This window comes from Geotrypetes seraphini, chromosome 3, assembly GCF_902459505.1.
Source record: "Geotrypetes seraphini chromosome 3, aGeoSer1.1, whole genome shotgun sequence".
In the NCBI taxonomy this organism is placed as follows: domain Eukaryota; kingdom Metazoa; phylum Chordata; class Amphibia; order Gymnophiona; family Dermophiidae; genus Geotrypetes; species Geotrypetes seraphini.
In genome coordinates this window covers 243,832,423-243,850,724 of record NC_047086.1, presented here as the reverse complement: position 1 = coordinate 243,850,724, position 18,302 = coordinate 243,832,423, and the positions used below count along the sequence as shown (strand labels likewise).

The 18,302-nt window shown below is 45.2% G+C and overlaps 1 protein-coding gene and 1 long non-coding RNA gene across 3 annotated transcripts in view; one reads left to right on the top strand and one right to left on the bottom strand.

Moving 5' to 3' along the window:
• SASH1 (SAM and SH3 domain containing 1) overlaps positions 1-18,302 on the top strand; it is a 512,910-nt gene that overhangs the window by 75,643 nt on the left and 418,965 nt on the right. The gene's annotated exons all lie outside the window — the stretch shown is intronic.
• Positions 1-18,302, bottom strand: part of LOC117356834 — a 37,766-nt gene that overhangs the window by 11,968 nt on the left and 7,496 nt on the right. The window contains exon 2 of the long non-coding RNA XR_004538721.1: positions 1,130-1,494. This is a non-coding gene — a long non-coding RNA (uncharacterized LOC117356834). The remainder of the gene's footprint in view (positions 1-1,129; positions 1,495-18,302) is intronic.

The following is an 18,302-nucleotide window of genomic DNA, read 5'->3' as shown; positions in this document are numbered from 1 at the left end:
ACCCCTTACTACGCACGCCACTGTTTAATCAGCCCTTGGAGTTCTGTTTAAGATTAGATGCTATTAACAGTGCATAGCAAACATGCTAATGTAACCCTACTGAGCAATTTAATTCTCATTTATGTTTCGATACCTGTTATTACTTTTCAGATTAAATTAAGAGTCAGTGTAATTTTGGTAGCATGGAGCACCATTTGATTGTCTTTCTAGCTGTAAACGAAGCTCATGCATATGCAATCTAAATAATGCATTGTACAATTCAGCAGCAAAAAAACGGCAATAAAATATGAAATATTGTCACTGTAAAATGATGTTCTATGGGCAACTAACCACAGTCATCTTTCGTGTGTGAAATATTTATTTTACAGCATTTTTTCATTCATTCATTCCGCATGAGTGGAATACACCATTGATAGGATTTCAGCAGCGGCATTCTCAGGCAGGGATGAGAAGAGTATTTAAACATTTTATTTTATCAGTTTTGAAAATTAAACCCCCCCCTCGCCTTTTACAAAACTGTAGCGCAGTATTTAGTGCCGGCCGTGGCAGTAATAGCTCCGATGCTCATAGGAATTCTATGAGCGTTGGCGCTGTTACCACTGCGGCCGGCACTAAAAACCGCATTACAGTTTTGTAAAAAGGGGGGTGGGGAGTAAGATAGACACTCCCAGAAACTGATGGGCCCAGTTCTCTCAGGTGAGTTTAGTTGCCAACTAAAAATTTTATTTTTCAACTTTCTCTTTATTTGTTATTTTATAGATAAACTAGTCTTATAGCCCGTTACATTAACGGGTGCTAGAATATGTGTGTATGTGTCTGTCTTTATTTCTTTCTCTCTCTCTCTCTCCTTAGCCTATTTTTTGTTTCTTTCTTTCTTTTTCCTTGGCTGTCCACCACCACCCCTTGCCTGCTCACCCTGTCTAGTCTCCCTTCCTTTTACCTCCCTTTTGTCCACCACCACCCCTTCACTGCTCCCTTTATCCAGCAGCAGCCCTTCTCCCTTTGTTTTACCTCCCCCCTGGCCAGCAGCACCTCTTTCCTGCTCCTCCGTCCAGCAGTAGGCCTCCCTTCCTTTTTCTGCCCCCCCTGTCCATCAGCACCTCTTTCCCTGTCCAGCAGCAACCCTTACCTCTGTTCATTTTTGTCTGCCCTCCACCGACATCCGCCTCAAGCCACCGCGGCATGCAGGCACCGACAGCCTCCGCGGCCTGCAGGCGCCGACAGCGTGCTCGAAAGCGGACGAGCCAGCACCGAATAACTAAAAGAGAGAGAAAAAAGTTTTTGGCGGGTATCGGAGCAGCCGGTGCAGGCGGAGGGATCCCCATCTGCAGTTGCCTGGTGCGGAGCGGCATGTGGGACTCGGAGGAGTTGGCCCAGCACTGACGAGTGGAGTTCCCGGGCGAGGAGGCTCCTGCGATGCAGCTGCTCTCCGTGCGGGACATGGAAGTGGAGCTGGAGCGATGCAAGGGCAGCTTGCGGAGTCTGCAGCGAGAGCTGGCCAAGGAGAAGTTCAAAGTTATCTATGGGAGTCCATGAAGTGTAAGATGCGTGGTAAGCGCGCATGCACACTCTTACCTGCTATAGCTCGACAGATCAGGGACCAGGGAAGCATGCGGTAAGAGTGCGCATGCGCGCTTAGCATTTTATTATTATAGATGCATATAGGGAGATAGATATATCACAAAGATATTTTTTCTTTATTTGTTATTTTATAGATAGATATATCTGTTTGCATACAGAAAGATAATACAATGCAACAATAATAAAAACCAAAACAGAAGATCCATGGTTGTCCTGAGCCAGAAACACACACTGTAGTGCTCCTGCCCCACTTACTGTGTCGCAGCCAATCAGGGGAGGCAATAGGCAGAGCACAATTATGGCACTTCTGCTTCCCCAGCATGCTGTGTCACCCTATGCTGCGGCCACACTTTGAATACTGTGTGCAGTTCTGGTCACCACATCTCCAAAAAAGATGTGGAGGGCATTTTCAATAGGATGTCTAAGGGTGTCTTCTATCAAACTGTGCTAGCAGTTTTTAAGCACAGAGAGCAGCGCGGAATGGCCTGCGCTGCTCCCGACGCTCCCAGGAAATCTATGAGCATCGGGAGCAGCGCAGGCCATTCATGTGGCTTCCCTATGCTACAAACTGCTAGCGTAGTTTGATCGAAGAGGCCCTAAGTCTGACTTTGGACAAGGCATCTAAAGTCAGAGGTGGAGAAGCAACCATTTATGAACTGGCAAAATCACTAGATGTTCAGAAGAAGGATAAATTCTCTGATTTTTGGCAACCAGAGTGTGGTGTTCCACAGGGCTCACCCCTCTTTCTTCCATTATTCAACATAGATAATTACAAGACTACCTAACTTCTTTAGGCCTATATGTATTGTTGTATGCTGTCAACATATTTCTGCTATGCCCAGCTCTGGACTCATACTCCAAAACGCTTGAATCTTTATCAAAATCCACTGTGGTTGACACATGGGTTACAGATAATTTCCTCAAATAAACAAAAAACTAAACTCATCTGGTTCGGCAATTTCGAAGTCATTCCTTGCAAATGTTTCAAACTATTCTATTGGTGAAATTCTCCAAATTGAAAATAATTCCAAAATATTAGGTGTCATTCTAGACTTGGGTCTAGCTATGAGGAATCATGTAAATTTCCTTGTTAGGAAGGTATTCCACAGGTTACACCAGTTACGAAGTATTAAAAGGTCTTAGACCACACTGGTTTCTGCATCGTAACTCAAGCTATGTTGTTGCCTCTAATTAACTTCTGTAACTTACTAAGTATGAGCATCGGAACAGCGCAGAGCATTCAGTGCGCTGGTTGGCGCTAAAAACCTCTTTCGTGGTTTTGTAAAAAGGGGGGGGTATATGAGGACATCACAAAGAAGCTTTTGCAAAATACGGCAGTCAGACTGAATAGTGGGCTAAAAAGAATTGAAAGAATAACCCCTACACTGCATGAGCTGCACTGGTTACCAGTACTCTACAGGACCAAATTCAAATTTGCTTGTATTATTTTCAAGGCACTGGCTGGCCAAAATCATCTTCATTAAGGGCTCCTTTTACTAAGGTGCGGAATAACGCGTGCTAGACCTTAACGCCAGCATTGAGCTGGAGTTAGTTCTAAAAGCGTAGCGCGCGGTGTAGCACACGGTAATTTCCTGCGTGCGCTAAAAATGCTAGCGCACCTTAGTAAAAGAATCCCTAAGTGAAAGCTCTCATGTACTTTACAACACAGGCTCCATGAGACGTAATAGGAGCAAGGTCTTGATTTATCCTACATTTAAATATGTCAAATATAAAAAGAGTTCACTCATAGCAAATCTTTCAAACCTCTATGCAAGTGCTATTATTAGAAACTAGACTTTTAGAATAGTGGAAGTAACACTAAGCTAAGTACTTTTAGTACATATTTATTTTAATAAGTTAAAGAAAAATGCAAATTTAAGGGGATGATCCGATGACAATTTGGAGCTTAAAGCCAAGCACTTTGAAAAATATTTGAGTGCCTGGTGGCCCTGCTGAGGATCGTGAAGATAGATGTTTAACATATTAAGGTTAGTAGGTAGTAAAATATAAAAAAGAGATAATGAACACACCTTTTAATACCTGGGATCCAAAATTTGGAATGATCTTCCATCGGAAATTAGAACTATACCTACTTACTGCTTATTTCGCAAATTGCTAAAAATCCACTTCTTTGAGAAATGGGCTACTCTTCAACCATGATGCTTAGCATTAATATCTAGAATTTTAAGTCTTTTGTTCTTACTCATCCATTGTAAATCTTTGTAATTCTTTTGTAAACCGCTTTGAATCCAGTAGGCGACATAGTGGTATATAAGACACCATTAGCATTGGCATTAGATGTCAAACTGGATCGACCACATGGTCTTTTTCTGCTATGAAGTTCTACATTTATATTCATTCCCATGGTCTCCCTTTGCTGATGCACCATCTCTTCTTGGGATCCTGTCAGGTCGGCACCACTCTGGTTGGCCCAATGTCTTTTTCTTGCAAGCTTAAACTGTGTCATGGTTGTGGGTGCCTCTACTTCTACTGTTAGATTAGTCTGGGCAGCACAACAAAGAAAAATGGGGAGACCCAATGATCCACAGTGAAAACAATCCACCGATGAAACAAAAACTTCAGTTTGTCTGTGGTGTTCTTTGCTCACATGTTTAAAGACAATAGACTGTTTTCAGTCCAATTCTTTGTATGTGAGTTTGCAAACCATTGGACCCCTGAGGAAGGCGTGTTCGCTGAAATACGGACTGTGTAGGGTCCGGTTGGATTTTTATCACAGTATTTTTTATCATTGTACTTTTTTAATTGAATTTTCATGGTTTTATATGCCAGTGTTTAATAAATTATCTCCAGAACATCTGTATCCACAGTTTTTGTTTTCATCGGTATATTAGTCTGGGCATCCATGATCATTTCAGTAGAGAAATATTTTCTCCTCACTACTACCTAATTTTATGACCTCTTGTTCTTGAACTTCTTTTTTTTTGATGAAGGATTTTATTTCCTGAACTTTATTAATTGTCTGTATGTCACAGGATATAAAACTAATTAAATAAATAAAAAAGCTTATGTCAATGGTCTTGGATAACCTATGTGCCCCTTGGAGTTCACTGTGCAGATTAGGAAGAGTAAAAAAAAGTATTTCAATTCTGAATCACAATAGTGGGGACCATTTTTCCCATGTGCTATGAAGTACAGTATAAAATGTGATTTTCAAGGGATTTACAGCATGGATAATTTTAATGTGCCATGTATATTGTGTCCTCCCAAAGTGAATCTCGGACATGGTGGTATGATTTCATCTTGGCTTCTCCTTGAAACAGCCATTAAAAAGGCAGCTGCCTGGGAATCCAAACATCTTTCTGACCATGTATCTTTTTGTTTATTACCGCTCGGTTGTTAAGCATCTCTAAATTTTTTTGTATATATGCATAGAAAAATGTGAAATAGTGCATGTAATTGCACTTACAGATGTTGCACACATTACTTTTAATTTTCCAGGGTGTAATTTGCATTTGAAACCTTTTGCAAAAACTATGCAAAATCGCTTAAGAACTAAATATTTGTTTTCCGAAGCCTGCCTTTAATGAGTGGAGTAATGCAAACAGACCTAAGTTTCATGGGAACTAAAATGAACAAATTAACTATGGGTCTCATTTACTAAACCGTGGCAAAATTTGCAATTGCCACAGTTGGCACCCAGCGGTGATGTAACCAGCACTTTCCTGTTTAGGTCCAATGTTAATGTTCTCATTAGCACGTGGTACTTGCTGGCAGTTAAGATGGAAGGGCTTAGTGCTGTCTATTTAGGGGGCAGAAAGTGGTCACATGTTGACTGCATAGTAAGCCATTACCATGTGATAAATGCAGTATGCTGCCTGGATAATGCTTCTGTTCCCATTCCCTGTCCATGGCCTTCCCCTTAGAACAAAGAGCACTTGGGCCATGATTTTATTGGCACATAGCTCTTAGGTACTGTTCATCATGATTGTCATTTATCTGCTAAGTGTCATTTATAGAATCATGACTAGTAATGCCTAAGCATTCTTAGACACTGGTGAGCATCAAAACCTTAGGGGCACTGCCAGAATCTTCATGGCCTAAATGAGGGTGCCTAAGTAATTCCACAAAAAGGAGCAAAGGTTGAAAAAAAAAAAAATGGCTTGCAACTCGGGGTCTCGGCTTATATTCAGTTTAGCATTGATCCGCCCCCTTTCTGAACCTATTTACAGGCCTCTGCTGTGCCTGCCATGAGACCTGGTGGCCCAGCGGTGGCCAGGACAGAAGGGATCTTTACCGTCTCCTATCCTAGCCCGATTTTAATTATTTTTATCTCCCTCCTGCCTCCCCCGTGTACCTTAAGTATTCCTGGTGGTCTAGCAGTGGCCAGGACAGGAGGGATCCCTTCTGCCTCCTGTCCAAGCCCGATTCTAATTATTTTTATCTCTCTCCTGCCTCCCCCCTGTTCCTTAAGTATCCCTGGTGGTCTAGCAGTGAATTGCAGCAGGAGCAACCTTCCCTCAGTTCAGCCCATACAGAACTGCTAGCTAATTGGCTGCCACAAGTTCTCGCCACCACTGGACCACCAGAAATACTTAAGATACGGGGGGGAGGCAGGAATGATATAAAAATAATTAGAATTGGGCTGGGACAGGAGGCAGGAGGGTCTCAGGGCAGGCATCGGGATGGAGGGGGGAAAGGGTACAGAACCTGGTAGGGAGAGAGTGGGTCCGGGTGCAAAGACTGGCAGAGCAGCAAGGCAGGGGGAAACAAAGTGCAGAGCCTGGCAGGGCAGGGTAAGGTAAGGCACCTCACTTGAATATTCATACCCCTTCCCCTCCCTTTCCCCCCGGTTTATATTTGAGTATATATGGTAGCTTCAGCCATTTTGCACAGAATAGATACCAGATTCATGGGTTTGTAGTTTCCTGGATCACTCTTGGAGCACTCTATGAGCCCTTTTTAAAAACTGGCCTCTAGGGACTTGTGTACAGACCACTTTCTCCAGTCTGTCTCTACATTTGGTACAAAAATGCAAGTTTTTGTTACAGTCCTCTGCTGAATCTGACTGACAGTATGATTACCTGGAATGCATCCTTATGTATATATCTGCCAGTTCATTTATCCAGTATTCCCAGACTTTTTTTTTTACCACATCCATGGAAACTGAGTTTTCAATGGCTAACCCAAGAATGAGGAGGAGGAGGCCAAAATATTTTTGGGAAATAGAAATAAAACTGAAAGAATAGGAGGGGAGTAGAAGACATTTCCAGTCCATTCTGTGTGTTTGCTGCGACACTGTCACTTTAAATGCCAGTGGTATTCTTGAAACAGGAATAGAGAGTGGGCACAGACATGGCATCTACATTGACTGCTGATCTCCAGGAGCAGGTGGATAGAAAGTTATCAGAATAAAGCATGACGGTATTGGTATTTGAGACTCATTTTTGGAGTTCTCATCAAGTTTCAAGTTTCAAGTTTAATAAAATTTGATGGTTCGCCTATTAAATCTAAGCGAATTACATAATAAAAAGAATAATAGTATAAAACAGTAAAACAAGTTATTTTACATTAACAATTTTCAAAGGGCTATGACAGATTGACAATACAGACGAACTAAGAAACATTAGGAAAGGACATTAGGGAATAAAAGTTACAAATTGTTGTTTCCTCAAGGGAAGAAAGGGGTATGATATGGGTAGGACCAAACGATTAGGTTGGGGAAAATGTGTGAGGAAATATTAATTGTTTAGCTGTACGCGGAAAAGTTGTTCTAAAGGTTAAATGAAGATTTGAAAAGATATGTTTTTAGATTAGTTTTAAATAAGTTAAGATCTTTGATGTTTCTGATATATAGGGGGAGGGTATTCCAGATAAGAGGAGCCATAACTGAGAAGATGTCATGGCGTCTAGTTCCTATTATTTTCAATGAGGGGACCATTATCTGGCAAGAAATGTAAAAAAACAACAACAAATAACCCAACAGCTTAGAAACAGTAGAAAATAGCCCATGTAGAAGCAGTACTCATAAGAACATAAGAATAGCCTTACTGGGTCAGGCCAGTGATCCATCTAGCCTAGTATCCTGTCTTCACAGAGGCCAATCCAAGTCACAAGTACCGGGCAAAAACCCAAATAGTAGCAGCATTCCATGCCATCGATCCAGGGCAAGAAGTGGCTTTCCCCCATGTCTGTCTCAACAGCAGACTATGGATTTTTCCTCTAATAACTTGTTCAAATCTTTTTTAAACTAGCTACGTTAACCGTTCTTACCACATCCTCTGGCAACGCGTCCCAGAGCTTAACTATTCTCTGAGTGAAAAAATATTTCCTCCTATTGGTTTTAAAAGTATTTCCCTGTAACTTCGAGTATCCCCTAGTCACTTGTACCCGATCTACTCTACTCAGGATTTTGTAGACTTCAATCATATCTCCCGTCAGCCATCTCTTTTCCAAGCTGAAGAGCCCTAACCTCATATGAGAGGAGCTCCATCCCCTTTATCATCTTGGTCACTTTTCTGTGAACCTTTTTAGTGCTGCTATATCTATTTTGCGATAAGGACACCAGAACTGAATGCAATACTCAAGGTGACGGCACACCATTGAGTGAGACAGACTAAGGCATTATAACATTCTTAGCCTTGTTTACCATCCTTTTTCTAATAAATTCCTAGCTTTTTTGGATGCCGCCACCGTACATTGGGCGGAAGGTTTCAACGTATTATCTTGACACCCAGATCTTTTTCTTGACCACTGACCCATTAGGTGTACCCTAGCATCCGATAACTATAATTTGGATTATTCTTTCCAATGTGCATCACTTTTCATTTGTCCACATTAAATTGTATTTGCCATTTGGACACCCAGTCTTCCAGTTTCCTAAGGTTTTTCTGCAGTTTTTCACAGTCTGCATGCGTTTTAACAACTTTGAACAGTTTAGTGTCATCTGCAAATGTAATCACCTCACTCATAGTTCCAATTTCCAGATCATTTATAAATAAGTTAAATAGCACTGGTCCCAGTACAGATCCCTGCGGCATACCACTCTTTACCCTCCTCCATTAAGAAAAATGGCCATTTAACCTTACCCTTTCTTTTCTGTACGATAACCAATTCTTAATCCACAATTGAACAGGAGCCTCTCATGAGGAACTTTGTCAAAAACCTTCTGGAAATCTAGATACATTATATCAACAGGCTTGCCTTTATCCACATGTTTATTCACACCTTCAAAGAAGTCGAGCAAATTGGTGAGGCAAGACCTTTCTCAGCTGAACCCATGCTGACTCTGTCTCATTAATTCATGTTGGTCTACATGTTCCATAATTTTATTTTTTTATAATTGTTTCCACTATTTTGCCCGTCACTAAGGTCAGACTCACCCGTCTTTAATTCCCCGGATCTCCTCTGGAACCTTTTTTCAAAAATTGGTGTAACATTGGCCATCCTCTAACCTTCAGGTACTACAGACAATTTTAGCAACAGGTTTCAACAGATCAGCAATTTCATGTGTGAGTTCTTTCAGTACCTCATCATTTTCTTTGTTCATTGTAAACTTAAGCGTGGTACCACCCTGTATAGAAGATATTTGGAAGCCAGATACGTATTTTATGAGCAGTTAGGTCAGAAGAAAAGCTATCCCTGCAGAATAGCACCTTTTAATTTATGGCTACAGGCTATAATTTAATGACTGCATGATGGCATAAAATAAACAGTTCCTTTTTTCTAGCAGAAATAGTGCTGGCACCTTCTTGCATGACTATCCTTAAGGAGTGGGTTGACCACCCAGGTATCTGCCCCTACAATAGCCACACCCCCTACAAATGGCCACAGGGTTTGTGAAGAGGGTAACATTACAAATATTACACTGATTCTTAGAACACACCACTTGTTGGGAAAAGAGAACAAGCTAGACTGCCAGAAGTTCCCTATATAGAAACCACAAACTTAAATGCCTCACTTTAATCCAGTGGTAGGAGGTGTAGCAGAAATAATTTGTTATAGACAGCAAGCTTGTACTTTTTTTTTATCAGCCATCTTTGCCTGCAAGCTGAGAGACTCAGGATCTTGAAATCCCTGTAACTGATCTGAAAATCCCAATGATAACTGCTGCCCCCCCTCCCCCCCCGGTCCCAAGTGAAAATGTTGTAGGTCTGCTGTCCATAGGTTCTGTTTACTACATAGTTTCTGAGTGGTATGTTTGCAAGGTTTGTGTTGTTTCAGTATCTAGCAGTGGATGGATTTTATGTTGCTATTGCTGAGGTGACACCAGAATTTGAATATGTATTGGTTTTGTATGGCAAGTCAGAAATCTGAAAATGATGAGTTGCATACAGTATTTATTTTTATGTGGGATTGAACAGCGGGCAAATTCACACTAAACTTAATGTCAACGATTAAATATTTAGATTTTTTATCCAGATGTGGATTTTAGTATTCAGTGTGCCACATACATGAACATTGTCTACCAGGTGTGATGCATCAGAAGGAAGGTTGAGAACCACTGCCTTCGTCAAATGCAAGACGTGGACTGAGTGTTTTCAAATACTGATTGTGGGGGCCTTTTTACTAAGATGTGCTAAAAAAGTGGCCTGTGTTATTAATAGAAAGGTTTCCTGCACACTGAGGCCACTTTTACTCAGCTCTAAAATGGCCGCATTATCAATTTCTACAATTACTGGCCATGTGTTAATTTTCTAGATGGGCAAGAAACAATGACGAAGGGGACCAATTGGTGCTCAATCCCTTTTATTGTGTTTGACGCGACACGATCATGTTTCAGCCCAAGAAGGACCTGCCTCAGTAGTCTAAGATAAAATATGTATTGGAAAGATACAATCATACCAGCATCCTCCATAATATGAAAATAGAAAAACATAAATAAAAATGTTTAATATAAAATGTTTTATTAAAATTATAGCTTTTAAATATAGGTCTCCGTCAGGACTGGTTCTCCAAATTTCTTCTGTATCGCTCTTACTTAGTGAATTTTGAAGGTAATACATCTGCTTCCTGGCAATCTTCTTGTAGAGTTCCTCAGGGTTCTCCGCTTTCACCAATATTATTTAACTTCTATATGACTTCCCTTAATATTTTCAAACTGTCTACTTGTGAAACCTTACTCGCTTATGCGGATGACATCTTTATACTGATAGAGATCGATCAGGATACTACTGATTTAGTATCTAAAGTAAATCTTTGTATCTCTAAGCTTCAAATGTGGGCCCAGTCTTTTCGGATGAAACTGAATGAGTTATTATCCCAGGACAAGCAGGCAGGTATTCTCACTAGTGGGTGATGTCATCAGACAGAGCCCCGGTACGGACGTCTCACAAGCACGTGTTGCTTGTAGAAACTTAAAGTTTCTAGATGCCCGCACCGCGCATGCGCCGGTGCCTTCCTACCCGGAGATCCGGGCGTGTCTCCTCAGTTCTTTCTTTTCCGCGGAGCTGAGAAGTTCAACTTCTTCATGCGCTAGCTGAATTCAGTTAAATTTGCCTTCCTTGTCCGCGTTTTCGTTTTCGTTTCTTTTAATTACTTTAACAGTTCTTTTTCTTTTTCAAAAAAAAAAAAAAAAAAGGAGAAGATTATTTCCTCCGGCGGGTCGAACGGGCCGGCCACGTGGCTCAGGCCCACGGGCTTCGACCTCGCGGCAGAGATTTTCCGGCCTATGTCCCGGCCAATCACCGGTTTTAAAAAGTGCAGCAAGTGCCAACGCGCGATTTCACTCACGGACCCTCACTGGCGCTGTTTGCAGTGTTTGGGCCCTGACCACATCCCGAAATCGTGCGGGCCTTGCTCTACCCTTACGGCACGCTCTTTCAAGCGGCGTTGCCTATTGTGGGAATCGATGTTCAAGATGGACGCAGCTAAGGATCCCTCAGCCTCCACTTCATCTGATACCTCCCCGGTGCGGGCGAAACCGGCATCGACTCCTCCTGCATCGAGTGCGGTGAAACCGGCATCGCTCGCCCCGACACCATCCACGAGCTCGACGTCGGTGCCTGCCCCGGTCTCCTCGGTTCAGGTACCTCTTCCTTCCACAGTGCCACCAATGGTCATCAAAGTGCCGAAAGCTACTAAGCAGAAGCACTCGACCTCGAAGGAGCGCAATGCCCGTGCAGGAGGACCCCCTTTCGGTGCGGATCCCTCCCTATCGGCTTCGCTACGGTCCGTGCTGGAAGCTCAATTCGTTGAGCTCATGCAGACCATCGGACCCGGGCTCATCGCTGCCATACAGGGTGACCTCCCGGTACCGGTCCAAAGGGGCGGTCCGCCCCCTCCCCCTCCCCCACACCGTTCGACCTCGACAACCGACGAGGACGAACGGGGGAGGGCGGCGATACCCACGCGGCAAGCCTCGCTTACCGACATGCCGCCATTAGAACCCATTACGCCTCCGCGCCAACATGGGACCAGACCTTCGATCGATACTCGAAGCCCTGGGCATAGTCAGGAAGAGTTCCTCCGTACTCCTTACCAGACTTGGGTAGCATCGCAGGAACCCGCATCGCAAACCCAGTGGCGATCCACTGCTTCCAGCCCTATCCACTTGGGGACCTCGGGAGACCATGCGATGCACAGACGATCCCGATCCCCGTCCCGCCACCGAGACGGGCACCGATCGAGACACTCATCCTGGCACCCCTCACGCTATTCGGAGGTGTCACCGCAGAAAAAACTGCAACGTAGGGGATACTCCTCATCAGAGGCGTCCCCTCCGAGGGGCCCAGAGTACGAGGAGACACCGGTGCCCGATTCTCCTTGTCACTCCCCGATGTCCACGGACCTGGAGGCCTCCTCCTCCGCCAGCCCGTCCCACAGACCGACGCTGGCGGAACAATTGTCCTTCTCATCATTCCTCCGACAAATGGCGGATGATCTGGATGTGACCCTTGACACGGGCTCCCGATACTCCAAAGAGTATCTGGACACCATGCATTTACCTAACCCCCCAACGGAGTCGCTTCGGCTCCCCCTGCATAAATTGCTGGATCAGACCTTCATGCAGTGTTTCGAAACACCGTACTCCATACCGGCGATTCCCAGCAAACTCGATGCTCGATACCGCATCGTGCACCATAAAGGGTTCGAGGGCCCCCAACTCTCCCACCAATCCCTGCTGGTCGAGTCCTCCCTAAAACGCTCTCATCCCTCCCAGGTCTACGCCTCTGTACCGCCGGGCCGAGAGGGGAGAACGATGGACAAATTTGGTAGAAAATTCTACCAAAACTCCATGATGGCGTCACGGGTGCTAAACTACAACTTCTTTTTCTCTTCCTATTTGGAGTTCTTCTTCCCGGTGCTCCGCAAGTTCACTCCGTTCATAGACAACCAAGCTCGATTCGAGTTCGAGGAAGTGGTAGCCTCTCTCTCCCAATTACGCCTCCAGCTGATGCAATCCTCCTTCGATGCATTCGAACTCTCGGCACGCGCCGCCGCAAGCGCGGTAGCGATGCGTCGCCTGGCATGGCTCCGTACCATCGATATGGATCCCAACCTTCAGGACAGACTCGCCAACGTACCATGTGCTGGAGCTGACCTGTTCGATGAATCTATCGAAACTGTTACCAAGAAGCTGTCGGATCATGAAAAATCCTTTCAATCCATCCTGCGGCCCAAACCCAAACCTCAACAGTCTCGACCTTCCAGGCCACCCCTGATTTACCAGCGGCGTTACATGCCCAGACAAACGCCTGCTGCGAGGCAGCCTGCGAAGAGACAACCTCCCCAGAAGTCTCAGCAAAAACCTCAGCCACCGGCCTTACCTAAGGCCCCCCAGCCCTTTTGACGCCCCCCCCGGGAGCATAACCTCGGCCTCTCCCATAGGGGGCCGCCTCCATCTTTTCTACCATCGATGGGAGGCCATAACTACGGACCTATGGGTCCTCACCATCATAAGAGAAGGATACTCTCTTCAATTCCACCGGGTCCCCCCGGACCATCCCCCAAGAGAGTATCCTTCAAGCTCGACGCAGACCGCCCTTCTTCTTCAGGAAGTCCAAACCTTACTCCAGCTTCGGGCTGTCGAGCCGGTCCCGTCAGACCAATTGAACCGAGGGTTTTACTCCCGGTACTTCCTCGTCCCGAAGAAAACGGGCGACCTGCGACCCATTTTAGACCTTCGGGCCCTCAACAAGTTCCTGGTCAAAGAGAAGTTTCGCATGCTGACTTTGGCTTCTCTATACCCCCTCCTCGAGCAGAACGACTGGTTATGCTCCCTGGATCTCAAGGAGGCCTACACTCACATCCCCATTCACCCGGCCTCCCGAAAGTTCCTCAGATTTCGGGTGGGAAATCCGCACCTACAGTATCGAGTGCTACCATTCGGCCTATCTTCGTCCCCCAGAGTCTTCACAAAGTGCCTGGTGGTAGTGGCCGCAGCACTCCGGGACAGGGGTCTACAGGTATTCCCATACCTCGACGACTGGCTCATCAAGGCCCCGTCAGCCCCAGAGGTCACTTCGGCGGCCGTGGCTACAACCTACTTCCTCCAGAATTTGGGCTTCGAGATCAACTTCTCCAAGTCTCATCTACAACCCACCCAGTCCCTCCCCTTCATCGGAGCGGTCCTGGACACCACCCGACTCCGAGCATTCCTACCTCGGCAACGCATGGAGTCTCTTCTTCATCTCTGCCAGTCGGTGTCGACTCGCCAAACCCTACCGGCGAGACAACTGATGGTGCTCCTGGGCCATATGGCCTCCACAGTACATGTGACACCCTTTGCCAGACTCCACCTCAGGATCCCCCAGTGGACCCTGGCATCACAGTGGAATCAGACATCCGATCCACTATCCAAACGCATCTTAGTCACACCTGCTCTTCGGCAGTCTCTACTTTGGTGGATGACCTCTTCGAATCTATCCAGAGGTTTGCTGATGCACTCTCCCCCCCATCAGAAAGTCCTCACGACCGATTCGTCGAATTACGCATGGGGGGCCCATCTGGAGGGTCTCCGCACCCAAGGATTCTGGACCAATGCGGAGAGACTACACCAAATCAATCTACTGGAACTCAGAGCCATCTTCAATGCGCTCCAAGCTTTCCAACACCTACTCCACGACATGGTAATCCTCATTCGCACAGACAATCAGGCCGCCATGTATTATATCAACAAGCAAGGAGGCACGGGCTCGGCCCTCCTTTGCCAGGAAGCTCTACGAGTCTGGGACTGGGCGGTGCGCCACAACACCCTACTCAGAGCAGTATACATCCAGGGGGAGAACAACGTCTTAGCAGACAAACTAAGCCGTCTGCTACAACCGCACGAATGGACTCTCCATTCCAGCCCCCTTCACCAAATCTTCACGCAATGGGGGACGCCTCAGATAGACCTCTTTGCGGCTCCCCACAACGCCAAACTGCCTCAGTTTTGCTCCAGGATTTACACTCCTCATCGCCTCGAGGCAGATGCTTTTCTACTGAACTGGGGGAAACGATTTCTATATGCGTTCCCACCATTCCCGCTGATCCAGAAGACTCTGGTCAAGCTGAAACTCGAACGGGCCACCATGATTCTAATAGCTCCTCGGTGGCCCAGACAACCTTGGTTCTCCCTCCTACTCCAACTCAGCAGCAGGGAACCAGTACCACTTCCAGTGTTTCCTTCACTACTTACTCAACATCAAGGATCACTACTTCATCCCAACCTGCAGTCTCTCCACCTGACAGCTTGGTTCCTCTCAACGTAACCCCTCACCAATTCTCACAAGAAGTGAGGGAGGTCTTGGAAGCTTCCAGGAAGCCCGCCACTCGACAATGCTACTCCCAGAAATGGACCAGATTCTCCTCATGGTGTGTTTCTAAGTCAAAGGAACCTCAGCGAGCTTCCTTATCCTCCGTGCTGGACTATCTCCTACACCTATCTCAATCTGGGCTCAAGTCCACATCCATACGAGTCCACCTGAGCGCTATTGCGGCGTTCCACCAGCCTCTACAAGGGAAACCCCTCTCGGCCCATCCGGTGGTCGCCAGATTTATGAAAGGACTCTTCCATGTTAACCCTCCTCTCAAACCACCCCCAGTGGTTTGGGACCTCAATGTAGTCCTTTCCCACCTCATGAAGCCCCCGTTTGAACCACTCAACAGGGCCCCTCTGAAGTATCTCACCTGGAAAGTGCTTTTCCTTGTAGCCCTTACGTCCGCTCGCAGAGTCAGCGAACTCCAGGCATTGATGGCGGACCCACCATTCACAGTATTCCACCATGACAAGGTAGTCCTCCGCACTCACCCGAAATTCCTGCCTAAGGTGGTCTCCGAATTTCATCTCAACCAATCCATTGTACTTCCAGTATTCTTCCCTAAGCCTCATTCTCACCACGGAGAATCAGCCCTTCACACTCTAGACTGCAAACGTGCCTTGGCTTTCTACCTGGATCGCACCAAGCCACACAGATCCACTCCTCAACTTTTTGTCTCCTTCGATCCTAATAAGCTGGGAAGACCCATATCAAAGCGCACCATCTCTAATTGGATGGCGGCTTGTATCTCTTTCTGCTATGCCCAGGCTGGATTATCACTTCCTTGTAAGGTCACAGCCCATAAGGTCAGAGCAATGGCAGCCTCAGTAGCATTCCTCAGATCAACACCAATCGAGGAAATTTGCAAGGCTGCCACCTGGTCCTCGGTTCACACATTCACCTCACATTATTGTCTGGATACCCTCTCCAGACGGGATGGACAGTTTGGCCAAACAGTATTGAAAAATTTATTCTCTTAAGTCGCCAACTCCCCCTCCATCCCACTGAGGTTAGCTTGGAGGTCACCCACTAGTGAGAATACCTGCCTGCTTGTCCTGGGATAAAGCAATGTTACTTACCGTAACAGTTGTTATCCAGGGACAGCAGGCAGCTATTCTCACGTCCCACCCACCTCCCCTGGGTTGGCTTCTCAGGCTAGCTACCTGAACTGAGGAGACACGCCCGGATCTCCGGGTAGGAAGGCACCGGCGCATGCGCGGTGCGGGCATCTAGAAACTTTAAGTTTCTACAAGCAACACGTGCTTGTGAGACGTCCGTACCGGGGCTCTGTCTGATGACATCACCCACTAGTGAGAATAGCTGCCTGCTGTCCCTGGATAACAACTGTTACGGTAAGTAACATTGCTTTGTGGCTAGGCCCAAAATTGGATTGTCTTCCTAGCTCTGTGGCACTGGCTTCTGGATCCTCTTTACAAATCGAGTTTTCTGCCAAGATCCTGGGAGTCCTTTTTGACTCCTCGCTTTCTTTCAAGGATCAAATCAACTCTGTGATTAAGAAATGTTTTTTCAATTTACGTATGCTGAGGAAAGTCAGACATCTCTTTCATCAACACCACTTCTCCATCTTAGTTCAGTCGATTATCTTATCTCACCTTGATTATTGAAATGTCCTGTATCTCAGTATCACAAAAGCCTGCCTTTCTAGACTACAGCTGGTCCAGAATACTGCTGCTAGATTGATTTTTGGGAAGTGTAAGTTTGATCATGTGACACCATTGCTTTACAACCTTCATTGGCTCCCTGTGTACTTTAGAGTCCAGTTTAAATGTGCCTGTGTCACTTTTAAAATCCTCTTCGGTATTTTTACTCCCCTAGTTCCTTTATCTTGGAATCTCTATGGATTCTCTTTTGCAAGGGGTGACCAACAACTCAAGCTATCTTGTCCTTCGAGTAAAAGTATCAAAAGAACCAAGACTTTTGGTCAATCTCTATCTTTCAGGTTTACCCAACTTTGGAATAATCTTCCACTTTTTCTAAGAAGTTCTGGTTCCCTTCCCTTTTTTTGTAAGTCTTTGAAAATCATTTTGTTCAATAAGCACTTTGGGAGTTAATCTTCCTCGATACCTTTCTCTATTATCCTTATTAGCCTAATTTTTAATTTATTGTAAACCGAGTCGAGCTTTCCTGGATTGAAGTCTCGGTATACAAAACCAAGCATTAGATTAGATTAAATGTTTCTATATGTTTACATATTTTGAAATACACAAGTTATTTATGATATATATTATTGTGTATTTTTATTTGTTTTTCTATTTTCATATTATGGCGGATGCTAGTATGATTGTATTATTTCAATACATGTTTTATCTTAGACTCCTGAGGCAGTTCCTTCTTGGGCAGAAACATGATAGCGTCAAGTCATTACACAATAAAAGGGACTGAGCACCAGTTGGTCACATTCGTTGTTGTTTCTTGCTCTTCACTGGTGTGAAGTTGGTTTCTCCTGTTTGTTTTCCAAGCAGTTTTCTAGATGGCATATAGCCATTAGTGTGGAAGTCTTGGAAAGGGCTCCACATGCTAATCAGTCATGTAGCTGTGCTAATCAGTTAGCACTGGACAATCCTACTCTTTACCCTTAAACACTATGGGAAGCATCTGCTGATCTCAAAACTACTGTGGGATGTCTGAGTGCGCCCCCACTGTAGTGGATTTTAACCTACAGTAAGCAGGGATTGGCTGAAGACACTTCTTCCTCCATGAAGGTAACTCTATGTGAGCATCTAGGCTTTTTCATTAATACGTGGGGGCCATGGGTCAGTTTTAGTGGTCCGTGAAAAAGCGAGTACTCAGTACTACAGTGTATCCTTTGCTTCTTTCAAGAAAGCAGTAGTAGAAAGCCTGAGAAAACAAACACAAAAGGGAACTACGGAAAGGATGTACGTGATGCAGGCGTTTTATTCAGTGAATAAAATGATGTGTAGTTGCATACAACAGCTAAAATCCACATATACTTTAGGAGGTAAGAACCCAACCTGGCCCGTGTTTCGATTAGAACATCTT